Raw genomic sequence first — 14,570 nt, forward strand, 5'->3', positions numbered from 1 at the left:
CTGTCAGGAGGTTAGTCCTGACAACCACCGTAGGGAGTTCGAGGTGGAGAGCCTCGGCCCCCCTCCGCAACACCACTGCGTAACTGGTTTCCTCCTCTATAGCCATGGTAGGAGGAGACTGCATGCCAGGGTCAGGTGAGGTGTCAAGACCACTGTCCTCCCACAAAGCCTCTGCCCAGTCCTCATCATAAGCACAGTCCTGTGCTAGAGGGTCCTCAGAACCCTCCCAGTCCTCCGAAGTTTGTGTGACAGGCTCAAAATAAGGAGGACGGACATAGGGCATAAAAAGCCCCATTGGCGTCTGTATCGAACTACACCGATTCGACAACGTGTCCGGGTCAGGGCTGAAGCTGGGGACGACATCGTCCCGAGGAGGGGGCGACGTTGGAAGCGGTGCCAGGAAGACCGTCGCCGGTGGAGGTGTCATGAGGTCAACCGGCGTCCACCGGGGTCCGATCCCAGACCCCCGGTGTGCCTGCAGCGCTGGGGCCAGAGATGGTAAAGCAGGACCCCTGCGTCGTGCCCGTAGGGATGGTAGGCGCACCGGCGGTACCAGGTGGCCCAAAGAGTCGGGCCATGGTAGCAAGATGCTCTTGCACCTGGGCAGGCGTCGCCCCTGCACCCAGGAAAGGGGGGTAGACTGGGGGCGACATCGCAGGCTCCGCCAGAGCTGCGGGGGTGGCACCGCCCGCACCCTCAGACACGTCGTGTGACGGGCAAGGGGAAGTCGAAGTGCGACAATCCTTTTTCGACTTCTTCTTGGAATGCTTCGACTTACCTGACCCCGAGTGCAAGGACTTAGATCCAGAAGAGTGGTGATGACGACTATGTGACCGGTCCCTCGACCTCGAACGGGACCGGGACCTTGAGCCGCATGGAGCCGACTGCCGGGCTTCAAGCAATTTTTGAGTCTGCCCCTCTTCGGCCTCATGGCCCCGCAGGCGGGGCACGACTTGTGGTTGTGGTCGCGCCCTAGGCAATAGAGACACACGCAGTCGGTGTCATTCACCGACACCATGCAGTGACAGTCTCTTGAAACCAGGCATCCCTACGACACCAGGAGTCGATAGACTCGAAAAGATGAGGTAAAAAGCCCTCGAAAAAGTCAGTCAAAAAGTGACTGGGAGTACTTGCTCTTCTCGGATCTGCGGTTGCTGGCAAGGAAACAGAAAGAACTGACGTCAGTGCATGTGAGCGCGTCTAATTAGCTCTGACGGCGTCATCATGGCTTTAATGACGCCGACGACGCACGCAGAGTCGCACGACGACACCTACCGAAGCGCAGGGGTACTGCTGACAAAAACTTTCCGGATCCAGTCTGACGCCTGTGGGTAATTCTAAGGTAAGGAATCTATCACTATGTGTTTCTTTCAGAAACAGCACAGCACAGAACCTATACTAGGTTCTGAATCAGTGCAGATAGATCAACATAGACTGGCAATAAAGCAACGCTACACAAGAAGAATTGTAGAACAGACAAGTGACTCCCAGCAGGATGTCCGCAGAAAAAACTCCATAGGAACATACCAAGGCAAAGACCAAACCCAAGGCCAGCAAATACCCTACATAGGGTAAGGCTAATCCCTTGTAAGGGTAACCTCTTGGGCTAAGCACACAGTCAGAGGACTGAAAAACAAGAGAATCAGCCAAAATGGCTTTAGTGAACAAATAGAGATGGCTAAGCAGCCATGAACACCAACTGAGCACTATAACCAACCCATGCAGAGGTTGGCGCCGAAAATAAGACCCCAAAATCACTGCAACCCAGACAAGAGACGGAAGACCACCGAATCCACGTTGTGGTCAAAAAGATCCATCCCATTAAACAACAGATCTCAGAGGGCATCCGGAATATGATCTGGGAAGCAACTGTCACGCAGCCAAGCATGGTGGCGTAAAGCCACAACGCGAGCAAGACCCCGGCCCATAGAGGAGAATTGTGCCATTCCCCTGCCATGCAGCAGAAGATGAAGCAATTCTGCCCAAGGTCCTTCTGGAACAGTGGGGAGAAGGTTCTCTTCTGAGTCACAAAAACTGGAGGATGCACGTGTAAAAATGCAGGCCGTATTTAATGCCACCGACCACAATCGTCGAGCCACCTAGACTCCGTGGTGGGAGGTGATAACGGCAACATGAGTGAAGACTGTAAATTAAAAGCCGCCTGAACAACTAGGCCCTGAGCTGTTGGGTGAAGAGACAGGCAAAGAGGATTATCTGGAGCAGGGCTGTGCCTACGAGCAATAGCCTGATCAACATGCTCACCAGAAGAGAGTCTTGACCAAGTGCCGCGCAGGATGTCAACTAAAGAGCCCGCAAAGGGCAGCAAAGGCTCTACCTCAATAGGCTCCAAGTGGAGCAGATCCATTAAAGGATCGGAAAGTAGAGGCACTACAAGAGGCTGAAAGCCTAGGACAGCAGCTGCCCCAGGAATAGCGCGTGCAAAGGCAGCAGTAGATTCAGTCGCCATCTGTGTAGGTGATGACAAACCGTTGGTAGGAGACGGTTAAAGACTAATCTGGCCACTAGACATTAGGAGTGGAGGAGCCGGAGACTGACCCGAAAGCTAGGTAACACTGGGTACTTGCACCATGGGCCCGGGAAGCATCATGTTGTGAAGGAGGCGGCATAATCGCTAGTACCTATGTCGACTGATGCCTCGTAGAAGACCAATCACCACTGAGGAGTCGGGAGGAGCAACAACCTCAACCAAGGGAAGAGGAATCTACGTCAGTACCGGGGTCGATCGTTGCCACATCGAAGTTGCCTGGACGTTGACGACCTCCACAGGGGACTCGACTGGGACGCCTACAGAAGTCAAACCCACTGTAAATTGCCTGGAGGAAGCAAGAGGTGCTGGGCCCGGCATCGACCCTGGGGTTGTACCCGGCATAGAGTCGGGCGTCGCCTCCGATGTCAGTGCAGGAAGCCTCTCAGGGCTATGCGCTGACTGACGGGGTGGGCTGTGCTCTGGGCCCTGGCTCGTTGGTGTCACATCTGCTCTGGAATCAGAGTCAATGCAGACAGTCGGTGCCGGGAAAATGTGCGAAGACGAGGACCCGAAGGCTCATCAGCGAGAGGGGTGACTCAAAGCAAGCCCAGAGTGCCTTAGAATAGGCCTCCATTTTGGCACGGGTTGTGCCAAGTCCCGGAAAGGGATGGTACGGAGGATCTCGCTGCTGTGCGCCTGTACCTGGCACAGCGCAAGAGGAATGGGCGGCAGCGGCACCGACATTGGAGGAAGACCTCGGCAGGAGACGGCTGTGCTTATGCTTCCCTGTTTTCACATGACGGTCACGGGAGCGACCTCTGGAACGAGCCCGATCGCGAGAGGAAGAGTGGTGACTGGAGGAAGCTGGACCGGGCATCCGTGCGGGCAGCAGTTTTATACGGCGCTCTCTCAGGGACTTGGGCTTCATCCACTGACAGGCGTCGCACTTTTCGGAGTCGTGGTGCACACCGAGGCACCACATACAGACAAGGTGCGGGTCAGTGCCAGACATCACAAGCTTTAATGCCGGAAGGCATTGCACACTCTTCCCACAACACCGAGGGTGTTGAGAAGGCCCAAAAAACCAGGCCAAGGACCTGCTGGTTTTCCAGGATCCCCGCTCGGATGCGGAAAAGAAGAAAAAACTGACATCAGTGCGCCGGGAGGAGCATAAATTGCTCCGCTGACGTCATATCTGTGGACGATGTTAGGATGGAGTCGGGCGGCGCCGCCTCCTGACGCTCACAGGTGCTGCTGCGGAAAGTTTTCTGGATCCAGTCTGACGCCTGGGGATATTCTATGTTAAGGAATATGCGGCTAGACGTGTCTATCAGATTCTGGCAGTGAAAGAGACAGACAAAAGGAGAGAGATGTGTCTGTGTGAATGTATATTTGTTCTGTGCCTTGGAGTGTGGGGGTGATGGAGCTGGATGAAGGGTTCATACAGTATTTGTGCAAAGGGAGACTGCAGGCAGACTCTGGCACTTGGAACAATGAGTTGACATAGCCCAGCTGGGCCAAAGCTGGTATAAGAATATCTAGTTAAGAACTCCACATGTTGGTCCCACAGCATGCCAGGTCCCTTCTCTTGGAAGCATGTTGGCTCCTCACTATGGATGGATGCAGCAGTAGCACCCAAGTTGGTAGATAGTATTAGGTTCTGGTTCACTGGGCAGATAAAGTTGTGGTGACTGCCTCACAGGCAGGAGGGCAAAATTAGGAAGGACATTGGGTCGTTAGAACCAGAGAGATGCTGGGGAGTGAACATGTGTTCACAGGGGCGCCGTGCGCTCTCAAATACACAGGATGGGGATGAACAACTTTAGAGATCCTCACGTGAAACACACAAGGAATGTGTACAGCAGCTAAGGATATGAAAAAGAAACTCATTCATGAAGTGCAGGAGGATGTCTTCTGAAGCAACCCAATAGAGAGAGAGATGACAGCCGGCCTCATTCATCTGGATGATGCAAGTTCCCATCTAGGTGGGTGGCTGAGAATGGCACAGCTAGTACACGACTAGTCCCCATCTAAAAGACAAAGCGCTCTGTATGTAAAGTGAGCACTGGCAGTGGGGTAATGTGAACATGTGGCCCTTCTGCAAAATATACATAGAACAAAGAGACAGGGCATGAGATTACAGACCAAATGCCGAGAGCAAGTAGTGGCCACAGGCCTCTCTTCTTATGCAAGAGAGATCCTGATCTGGATAAGCCCCGGGCGTCCATTCGAGATCACTAAGCAGCTCACGGACAGATGCAGAAAATATGTGCCGGAGGAATGGAGGCTCAATTGCAAGCCATTTGTGTTTGGGAGTATCTAGGTCTCTAATGTTGGTTAGTCGCAGTTTTATCTCACCCAGTCATTGTTGGCTAAATGGCTGCAGTAGCTCATGGCACTGAGAGATTTCAATGGGGTCCTAGATGTGCAATTATACAGCTCCCATTCCCAATTCCTACACATTTCAGCCCACGCAACAGCCTCAGACTTCAGGAACTAGTTGAGAGGATAGTCTTTATTAGAACCTGACAGTGGAATACTACTTCAACTCTTCTGTTCATGAAGCCCACATCAGGTTAGATAATATAAGGAACACATAAGGGTTACTACTTGAAGTCCGCTCCAATAAATATTCAGATCAGACAATATCCCCATTACAACCCGTAAATCATCTATATCCTTTGGGGAAGGGGAGTGACACCTATACTAACATGGCAACTCCAAAGTGCTCCGCTCCTCACTGGACAAATGTATTGAACACCACTGGACAAATGTATTGAACATTTCTTTGAAGAGTATGAGGGATTGACCACCTCACTTATAACAGAATGGAAGGCTTTAAAGGAGGTGGTGTGAGTGTCCCTGCATTCACTCTTAAGTAGGGGTTAGGAAACAAATTACTCAACAGCTAAGAGGTTTAGAATCTACCATCAGGGAAGCAGAATGCACAGCAGTGGCACACAGCTGAATGCCTGACCAAAATCCTCAGGGAGGCCTCCACCAGCCTGGAGGAGAGCCAGAGATGCCCTGACTATGCAGCCCACATGGTGCTTTGGCATTCAGAAGGGGACATGTCCATCAGGCTTGGACTTGGCTATTTGTGATCAGACAGGAGCAATCCATCCTTGTTTGACATTACTCTCGAGTGGCCAACAGAAATCAAAGAGAGCCATCAATAAGACATTTTATGACTTCTATGCAACACTGACGCGAACCCAAGAGGGCAGCACTGAGGAATGCATCAATTACTTTTTAGCATATATTCCACTCCTCAGACTTGAAAGCACCATACAAGGGCAATCAGTTTTGCTCAAAGAGGTTAAGAAGGCTATCATATCCCTTGCAAGGGGTGGCTGAAAGACTTTCTTCCGAGTTGTATGCTGCTTTTGTGGACAAGCCGCCACCTAAGCTGACCACAATGTACAAAGAGGTATTTGATATAGGCAGGGTACTTCCTACCACAAGTGAACGTCCCAATTTCCCTCCCAAAAGTAGAGAAAGATTTGGAAACGTTGTCCACATACCAACACCTCTCTATCCTGGATTATAAAATCCTCTAGGAAAATTAGGCTTCTGCTCACATATGAAGATCAAAATGGTTTCATTCTTTGCCATAGGACATCACATGATATAAGGTGGCTGTTTATAATAAGGGAGCTAGCCCCTGCAGATTGGCCTGAAGATACAGTTCTAGCAGTTACAGCGAAAAGGCATGGTTGCCCCATCCCCAAACTCCTCTTTGCACTGGCAACAGAACTGTTTGCTGCAGAGCTTAAATGGGATGGGGGTTTCCGAATGAAGAGATGACCAGTGTCACGTCCCTTTAAGCTGATGAACTCCTGTTGTATGTTGAATATGCAGAGGCTGGCATTAGGCTTGTTGGACTTGGCCCTTTTTGGCAGGTTCACCCCTAAACTTTTTGCCTTTTCTGTGACGTGATATTAGTGGTTTTTGGCCTCTGCGCACTTTAGCACTGTGGTCCAGTGTAAAGCGTGTGCGCTCTCTGTGTTACACACAGACCTGTTCCTGAGGCTCATCCGGGAACGCGCGCGCCAATTTATTTAAAACGCTTGCGAGATGTGATTGCTTTTAATTTGTTCTTTGACAGTGTAATGTGGAAACTACTGTTGACATTTTAAATTGTGGGACAGTGTGTAACTAAAAGGCTACTGTCTGAATTACTTGGTGCGCTGACACCAAAGCAAGTGTTTTGTAGCCCTACCTGACTCAGCACTCTGGTCAACACGCTGCTTGCAGCGCGGCCGCCATCTTGGGTGTAATTAGGGTCAGCCCGCTAGTCTTTATCGCCCTCTGACTCACCTCCGCTCCCCTATTTAATCTGAATGCCTCAGAGGACGTGCAGCGGATGAGTGCAGCAGGCGCGCCTAATGCGCCAAAGGTAAGTCCGTCTGCGCCAGTCAGCGTCCCGGAGGCGCCAGAGGCTGGCCCGGCAGATGAATCCCTAGCCATTACTCCTGGCATCATGCATAGATATGATTCGAGTTTTTAAAAAAGTTTACGGGGAGATATGGGATTTTGCTGTCCTGTGCTCCCTATTGACCCCAATGGCGTTTCACGTTGCGAGAGTTGCGGCTGGACACTTCACACCATAACATCTAGTAAGGGCACCGAGTGTTCTTCAGACCCCTCTGATTTGGTGATGTGCAGAGGAAACCATCAAAAAAACTACTCCTGCGTGCTTCTCAACACGCGGTCCATGGGTAAACATGCCCTCGAACTTTTTAACTTATTAACCGAGTCTAACCCTGGGTGCCTCTTTCTGACAGAAACCTTGCTCGGTGATTCTTCAAGCCCGGATATATCCAATGCCGTACCTCAAAATTATTATATAGTAAGGAAAGACCGAGCGGTGGGTAAGGGGGGTGGAGTTGCAATTTTAGTGGACAGCCGCTACTCCTGCTCAGTGGTCACTTCGGAGGATATCCCTGGGGTGGAGTCACTTGGATTTTGTTTGTCATTATCTCCTCATCATTCGTGTGCCGGATTGTTTCTTCACAGACCACCTGGTCATGCTGGCTCCTTTCATGACGCACTTCATACTGTCATTTGTCCAATAATTATGAAATTTAAGCACTGTCTGCTTCTGGGTGATTTCAAGATCCACATGGATGTTGCAGACGCAGCGGACACCATGAAACTTCAGGACTTGACTAGTCCATTTGGTTTGTCTCCCTATATCTCCTCAGCTACTCATAAAAAAGGTCATACCCTCGATCAAATTTTTTCATCAATTCCCATCACTTCTTCCCCCCCTCTACCTCTAACTTGGTACGATCATTATTTATGGAATTTTTACATTTTGCGCATTTCTAAAGCGGTCAGTATTGGCTCTGCCTCGCAGCCTACGGCCACTCGCTCTTATCATCGCGTCTCGGCTGACATGCTGGAGCAATCTTTTGCTATGCACCCGTGCCAGCTCACAGGTGAGCTGGCCAGTGACTTAGTTCTCTTCCAGTCATGGCTCACGCAGCGTCTTGACGAGATAGCACCCTTTTCTATCCGGTCCAAAAGAAATTTGCGTGCTTCTGCACCTTGGTTTAACCTGCGCAGCATGAGGGCAGAAGGCTCTGTAAAAAAGCCGAAAGAGCGTGGCGCAAAAACTATGATGTCTCATCAAAAGAGATATATAAGGAACTCATCAAAAGGTATCATAAGGATATAGTTAGAGAAAAAATCTTATTTCTTCAAAAGAATCGAATCTGCAGCTAATATAAGTAAAGAAATCTTCACAATAGTTAGGGAATTTACCTCCCCCGCTTCCTTAATTTCCAAATTTTCAAAGCTTTGAATCAAACAACTGTCTAGTTCTTTCGCCAATAAAATCATAAGTATTAATGAAGCCCAGGCATCAGGAGAGGCGTTATGGCCAAGTTTGTGTTAGCAGATTTCTGGCAAGTGAGAACGAGAGCCGAGGATATGATTGATGCCATGTGAAATATACTGAGATTGAAAGGAAGGCAGATTGTCCATACTTTGCAAAGGCCGAACTTCTTGCCCACTATCTTCAGAAAAACTTGCCTAACTTCAGAATACATAAGATCACACAGCACCCCGATGATTGGGAGCGGAACCATCACACTGGCAGCTAGCTCCTCTGAAAGCTTGAAGATCGCCAGACAGGCAGGAGACATCTCTAAATTGGGCAAGTGGTCCACTTACAGGGAAGGGAGACCATCGCTACCGACCAAGTTCCAAATTACCCTCTGGGAATCTCTGGCTTCAAAACACGTGTGAGAAGAATGGGTGGAAGCATACACGTTCTCCAATTGTTTGGCGAGAATTGGTGGACAGAGGTGGAAAGGGCTTGCTGCTGGGAGGATTTAATGAATTCATGGAACATGCCTAGCATTACTACTTCAACACCTCCAACATGATGACAGATTTGATGCTGAAGATTGGTGAAGAGAATCTGAAGACCCATATAGAAATTCAAAAGGAAGAGGAGGAGCGCCGAAGCCTGATTAAACCCCTAGAAGTCTGGATAACCAGTGCATCCGCCCGATCATGCTACAGCCTGCTGCCAATGCTGGCCAGTGGAGAGATCTTTGGTATGGCCCAAGACATCAGCATCCATCTGCTCGACAGCAGTGATTGCGAAGACACCTTGCAGGCTCTCGTGCTAGAGGCTGAGGACCTGGCGTTCACTCTTCTGCGGAGCATCACCATGCACACAGTCTCCGAGGAGACCTTCCGGCTCGCTGACGTCATCATTGTGCTCGATGACGTCCCCCTTCAAGAGAACGAATCGGTTGAAGACAGTGTCAGCCTATTGGCAGACAGATGCAAAGAGTACGGCGACCTGATTGAACGTAATGCTAACGCAGGAGTGAAAATCATAGTGGCGGGAGACACCTTTGTGAACCTCAAGGCCCTTCTCATCATGAGCCACGCCCCCTCCTTCCCGAAGCACAATGTGATCGCTGCAGCAACGCTGCTCGAATGGGAAGCAAAAGCTCAGTTGGCGAAGAAGCTTAAAGTGAATGCTGCAGTGGTGAAAGATGTCATTGTGTGGGGCAACATCAGTTGTGTCAACTTTCTAGATCTGCAACTTGCCAAGGTCTACCACTATGATAGTGCTATTTGGGGTCCTCCCAGCTACTCCCGCCCCCTGATAGAGATGATTTATGACAGTAAGTGGCTGCAGAATGAACTTCTCACACAGTGGATATCTCGGAAAGAGCACCGGAGAGGCATGACAGCTGCCTACACCACCGCCACCGTCTTGCGCTACTGGTACCATGGGTCTCCGGCTGGGGAGATCATTTCCTTAGGGGTGATCAGTGAAGGACAGTTTGGTATCCCTGAGGACATTGTCTTCTCCATGACGGTGAAGTTTCAGGATGGAAGATGGGAGGTACTTTCGGACATGGCCATTTCAGATGAGATGAAAGAAAAGCTTCTAGAAGCAGCTACTGAACTGATACAGGAGAGAAATATTGCATTGCCGTCTCCAGAAGAAAATGAGCCTTTACCTGAGCCTGAACAAGCAAGCGATACACAACAAGAAAATATTTTTCCAGATCAGCAGGAAGCTGGCTTAGCATTGACAGAAGACAGTGGCAGACCAACACATTCAAGCAGTTTACTACCTGTTTCTCAAGGGAGTGCCCTTATAACTTCACAAGAAAATGTCCACGAAACTCAAGACGATGGTATACAACCAGTCCAGAATGCAAGTGTTTTACTAACCCAAAAAGAAAGTGCCCTACCAAATCAAGAAACTGCCCTGTCGGTTGTACAAGAAAGTCCCTTTCCAGCTCAATCACAAAGTGCCCTACCAATTCAGCAAGAAGATGCCTTACAACCTGATCAAGATGGTGGCCTACCAACTCGGCAAGAGAGTACCATACCAGTAAAAGAAGAAAGCAAACAATCAATTGATGAAGATAATGAGTTAAGAAGTTAACAAAACAGTTTCTATTAAGAATCCAGTCATTTGTCCCGTGACTACAATCAACTATTGAATTTAGAAGAGTTCGATGTGACTGTCACTGTCTTACACGTCAAAGGCATTACATGCTCTATAACAGTTACCTGTTACACAAATAACTTCTCTCTTAAACTTTCACATGACAGCCTTGAACATAGAAATCCACTCAGCTATCAGTATTTATATTTCTTGTTATTGATACGTTGATGTTTTTTCCAATAATCTATAGTGTATATAGAGTTGGATGGGTTTCTCAGGTACTGTATTTTCTATCATAGGCCACTTTTATTCCATCTTGAAAAAACCTTATCTGAACAGATTCTGCTAAATGTTGTGACCGAAGCAGTGCTTAATTTGAGCAGGTGCTTTCAGGTGCTCAACACGGCACTTCTTTCACAGGGCCGGGGCTATGATTTCTGGTCCTGCAGGTGGTGGTCTCAATATTAATTGCCCGATTTTAAATAAAAAGAACCACATACCTCGCATGGTGACGGGCTGGTATGTTTTCATAGGGAGGCATACATCTGTTCAGGCAGGCTTGATTGTGTATCATCACTTTAGTGATGATGTCGTCACTCCTGTCATGAATCCAAGAAGTCAACACTAACAAATGGCTTGCATTCTATTCCCCGAGTCTGCTACACCCTGCCACTGCCTGGTCCTAAGCCTCCCATTGGAAACTTGTAGTAGGGGGCCTGCAGCCCTGCATTGCTCCTATCCTCAATGTGCTTGATGTGGCTGTGGCCCACTGCAACTTTTGTGCGCTATGTAGTCACCGGCAGTTTCTGTGCGCTGTCTCCAAGCATGCTAGTTGCAGAGTGTGCTTGAGCCCAGTAGGTGCAACAGCCATACTCACGTCTCACAGGCATTGCAGCATTAATAATAATAATAATAATTATTATAAAAGCAATTTATTAGGCGCAACTTAGCCCAGGGGCATCAAGGCGCCAAACAAAGCAAATATCAGGGAAAACAGTCTCAGGACCATGACTATAAATGGGCTTCACGAAAAAGCAAAGTTTTCAGCTCCTTTCGGAAATGTGGAAGAGATGATTGTCCTGCAAGGGCGGGGGGGAGGGAATTCCGAAGTTTGGAAACCAGGAAGGAGAAAGCTCTACCTCCCCATTTTGTCTTGGAAAATCTGGGGACTAGGAGAAGATTTTTGGCAGAGGATCGAAGGGCTCTACCAGGAAGATAGGGAACAAGGAGACGGTTGGGGACAGTGCTTTTGCTGTAGCAGGCAGGGTCACAGCAAGCTGAGCAGTGGATGCCTATGCCATCGTAATAACTGGACCAAGTTAATTACAGGCAGCACTAGTGACATGACCTGCTGTGCTCAAGCAGCCTCCTGACCTGCAACAAACCCAGTCAGACAACACTGATTAATAGGTTCAAAATAAGCATTTTCATTTGGTGTACATTTTGCTTTCGCACTCACCTGTCGGTGTAAGTAAAGAAGTAAAAAGCATGTCTTATGGGACAGACAGCACAGCATGGTTACAGGATAGAGACTGAGGCAGTGCGGGTGTTGAAAGTTGGGCACACCGGAGGTAGAAGTGGGCTGTAGCCTCCTTGGCAGCATTTTCAGCCCCAGCACTTCATTTTTCACAAATTAAGCACTGGACCGAAGATATGCGTTTCAGAAATTATGATTATGAAAGACTCAGTATTAGGAATAGTTGTCATGGACTTGTCCATTTCATTGAGGAAAGCTCCAAACTGCTCAAAAACAACAGGCAATTTATGAGTGGTTTGTACTGAACGAATACGTATGACATCACATCTTAAAATGTTAATGTTAAGGTAAATCGTTGGTGTTTGTATTATCCTTCCTTTCTGTGGTGTAGTCTGCCGTCTGACATATTCCTGGTGTGATCTATGATAAATGCCTGCATTAAAATGTATTGGCCTTTAAAGTCAACAAAACAGTTTTCCTTTGTTTAGACATTCCGTACACAGAATGCTCCTTGTTATCTTTGTAGGTGGAATCGAGATGTTGCTCCAAGCAATTGTCAGGTTTCAAATGTTTCTTATTACTTTTATTCCAACTCAACATTCTGGCTTTTTATGTTGGAGTTTTGCTTTCTCTTGAAACAGTGCATGTGCATAACCGTTAAATTAAAATTACAATCGAAAGTGAATAATATTGTTCGAAATTATTCACCTTTTCAAATGACCAGTAAAATGAATAAAGAAACACACAATAAAAAAAAAAAAATCATAAGTATTCAGTCTTCTTTCGTGCCAGCGGGCTCCATAAGTGACTCTGGTTCAAATCCCCTGTGCTGGTTCAAATCCCCCGTGCATCCTATCATTAATTCGGTTCTCAACTCCTCTCTCACAACCGGTATTATTCCAAGTACATGGAAAATGGCTCATATCCTTCTGCTACTCAAGAAACCTAATTTGGACCCCCTCGTATACTCTAATTATAGACCAATTTCGCTTTTCCCTGCCTTCGCTAAAATTGTGGAAAAACATGTTCACTCCACACACTCAAACTTCCTCGAAACCTGTGATATTCTCCATCATACTCAATCCGGGTTTCGCTTGAACCTAAGCACGGAGACTGCGCTGCTGGAGGTTACAGAGTCTATAAAAGAGGTGCTGGATTGTGGTGGGAAGGTGATGTTGGTTCTGCTCGATCTTTCGGCGACCTTTGATACCGTCCCCCACAGCCGTCTCCTTTAAGGACTCCAGGAGATTGGTCTGAGAGGGACGGTATTCAATTGGTTTGAGTCTTTCTTATCTGGTCGCCAACCATCGATTTGGGCCCCTCCTTTCTCTGCCCCAGTTCCACCGCTGGAGGTGGGAGTCCCACAGGGTTCCATTTTAAGCCTCACTCTTCTTAATATTTATATGTCTCCCTTGGCTGATTTAGTTGAATTTCATGGAGCCCAGTTTTGTTTCCTACGCCGACGATACGCAGCTTCTTTTCACCTGCGATAAGAACACAGATTTCGTCGGCGACACCATCATGAGCTGCTTCAAGGCTCTTTTTGCGTGCTTCCAACTGAACCAGCTTAGATGCAACTCTGATAAGTCAGAGGTCCTTTTTTCGGCTGCTCCCCTGATGCTAACTGGAAATCATGGTGGCCCACCGATATGTACCCTCCGTCGTCTGCTACTTCTTCGGCAAAAAATTTGGGCGTGAAAATTGACAATGGCCTTACCCTCAAACACCAGATTCTTAGTGTAGTTGGCCAATGCTTCGGCCTTCTAAGAACTCTTAGGAAATTTCTTCCCTTCCTGCCTCAAGCCCATAGGAGGATTACGGTACAGGCTCTGATCGGCCCTAGGTTGGACTACGCCAACATACTTTATCTAGCCCTTCCGGAATATCTCCTTACCCGCCTCCAATCTGTTCAGAATTCGGCAGCAAGAGCCATTTCTGGCCTTAGCCGAAGGTTCCACACCTCTGCTCTTCTGAATTCGCTTCACTGGCTGCCGGTGCGTTAACGCATCTATTTTAAGACTCTCATCACAGCTTTTAAATCTCTTCATGGCACTGGTGCTGTCTATCTAAGGAGAAGAGAGGGAGGGGCGTGGCCAAGATGGCGGCCTAAGCGGACCTGTTTCGCCCGGCTCCTCGTCCCCCTACAAAGCTTGTATTTGGCTTCTCTGCACCCTGAGCGCTGCTCTAACAGAAGGCTTCTGTGGGGGGAACCAGCCCGATCCCCGCGGAACCACGCACAACCTCCCTGGGGGTGAACAGACTTAAGGCCCGGAGCATGACCCTCGGCCGCGGAGCCTGCCGCGTGGAACCGGCCGACCCCGCCGGGAGTGATACGGAGCCGGAACTCGGCGTCGGGGGCAGCCGAAGCAGCACTGAGTCCCGTGGCCTCCCCCCGCAGGAAGAACAGCGCAGGGGTCCAACCGCCGCCCAGCGGAGGCATGTCTCTCTGAGCAGGGCGCTGCGACGGGCAGCGAGGGACGCTACCAGAGACCCCGGCTTGGGCCTACACGGGAAGAACCTGAGCCCGATTCATACAGCCGCAGCAGACGCCGAGGAAAGGGCCAGTGAGGTGTCCTAGACATCAGACCCGGGGGCAGTGAGTCGGGCCCCCGGCGAGCAGTGCATAGAGACTGGACTGAAGTGACCCAGGGGCGGGGGCAGTCAAGAGGCGCGAT

General features: G+C 49.1%; 1 protein-coding gene and 1 pseudogene across 1 annotated transcript in view; one reads left to right on the plus strand and one right to left on the minus strand.

The window, feature by feature from the left end:
- The window catches only part of LOC147718680 (transmembrane 9 superfamily member 2-like), a 1,534,671-nt gene that overhangs the window by 149,317 nt on the left and 1,370,784 nt on the right, over positions 1 to 14,570 (minus strand). The window lies entirely within an intron of this gene.
- LOC147718681 (putative malate dehydrogenase 1B pseudogene) lies at positions 8,788 to 10,560 on the plus strand (annotated as a pseudogene).

The sequence above is a fragment of the Lissotriton vulgaris genome, chromosome 4_1 (genome assembly GCF_964263255.1).
Source record: "Lissotriton vulgaris chromosome 4_1, aLisVul1.2, whole genome shotgun sequence".
NCBI classification, from domain to species: domain Eukaryota; kingdom Metazoa; phylum Chordata; class Amphibia; order Caudata; family Salamandridae; genus Lissotriton; species Lissotriton vulgaris.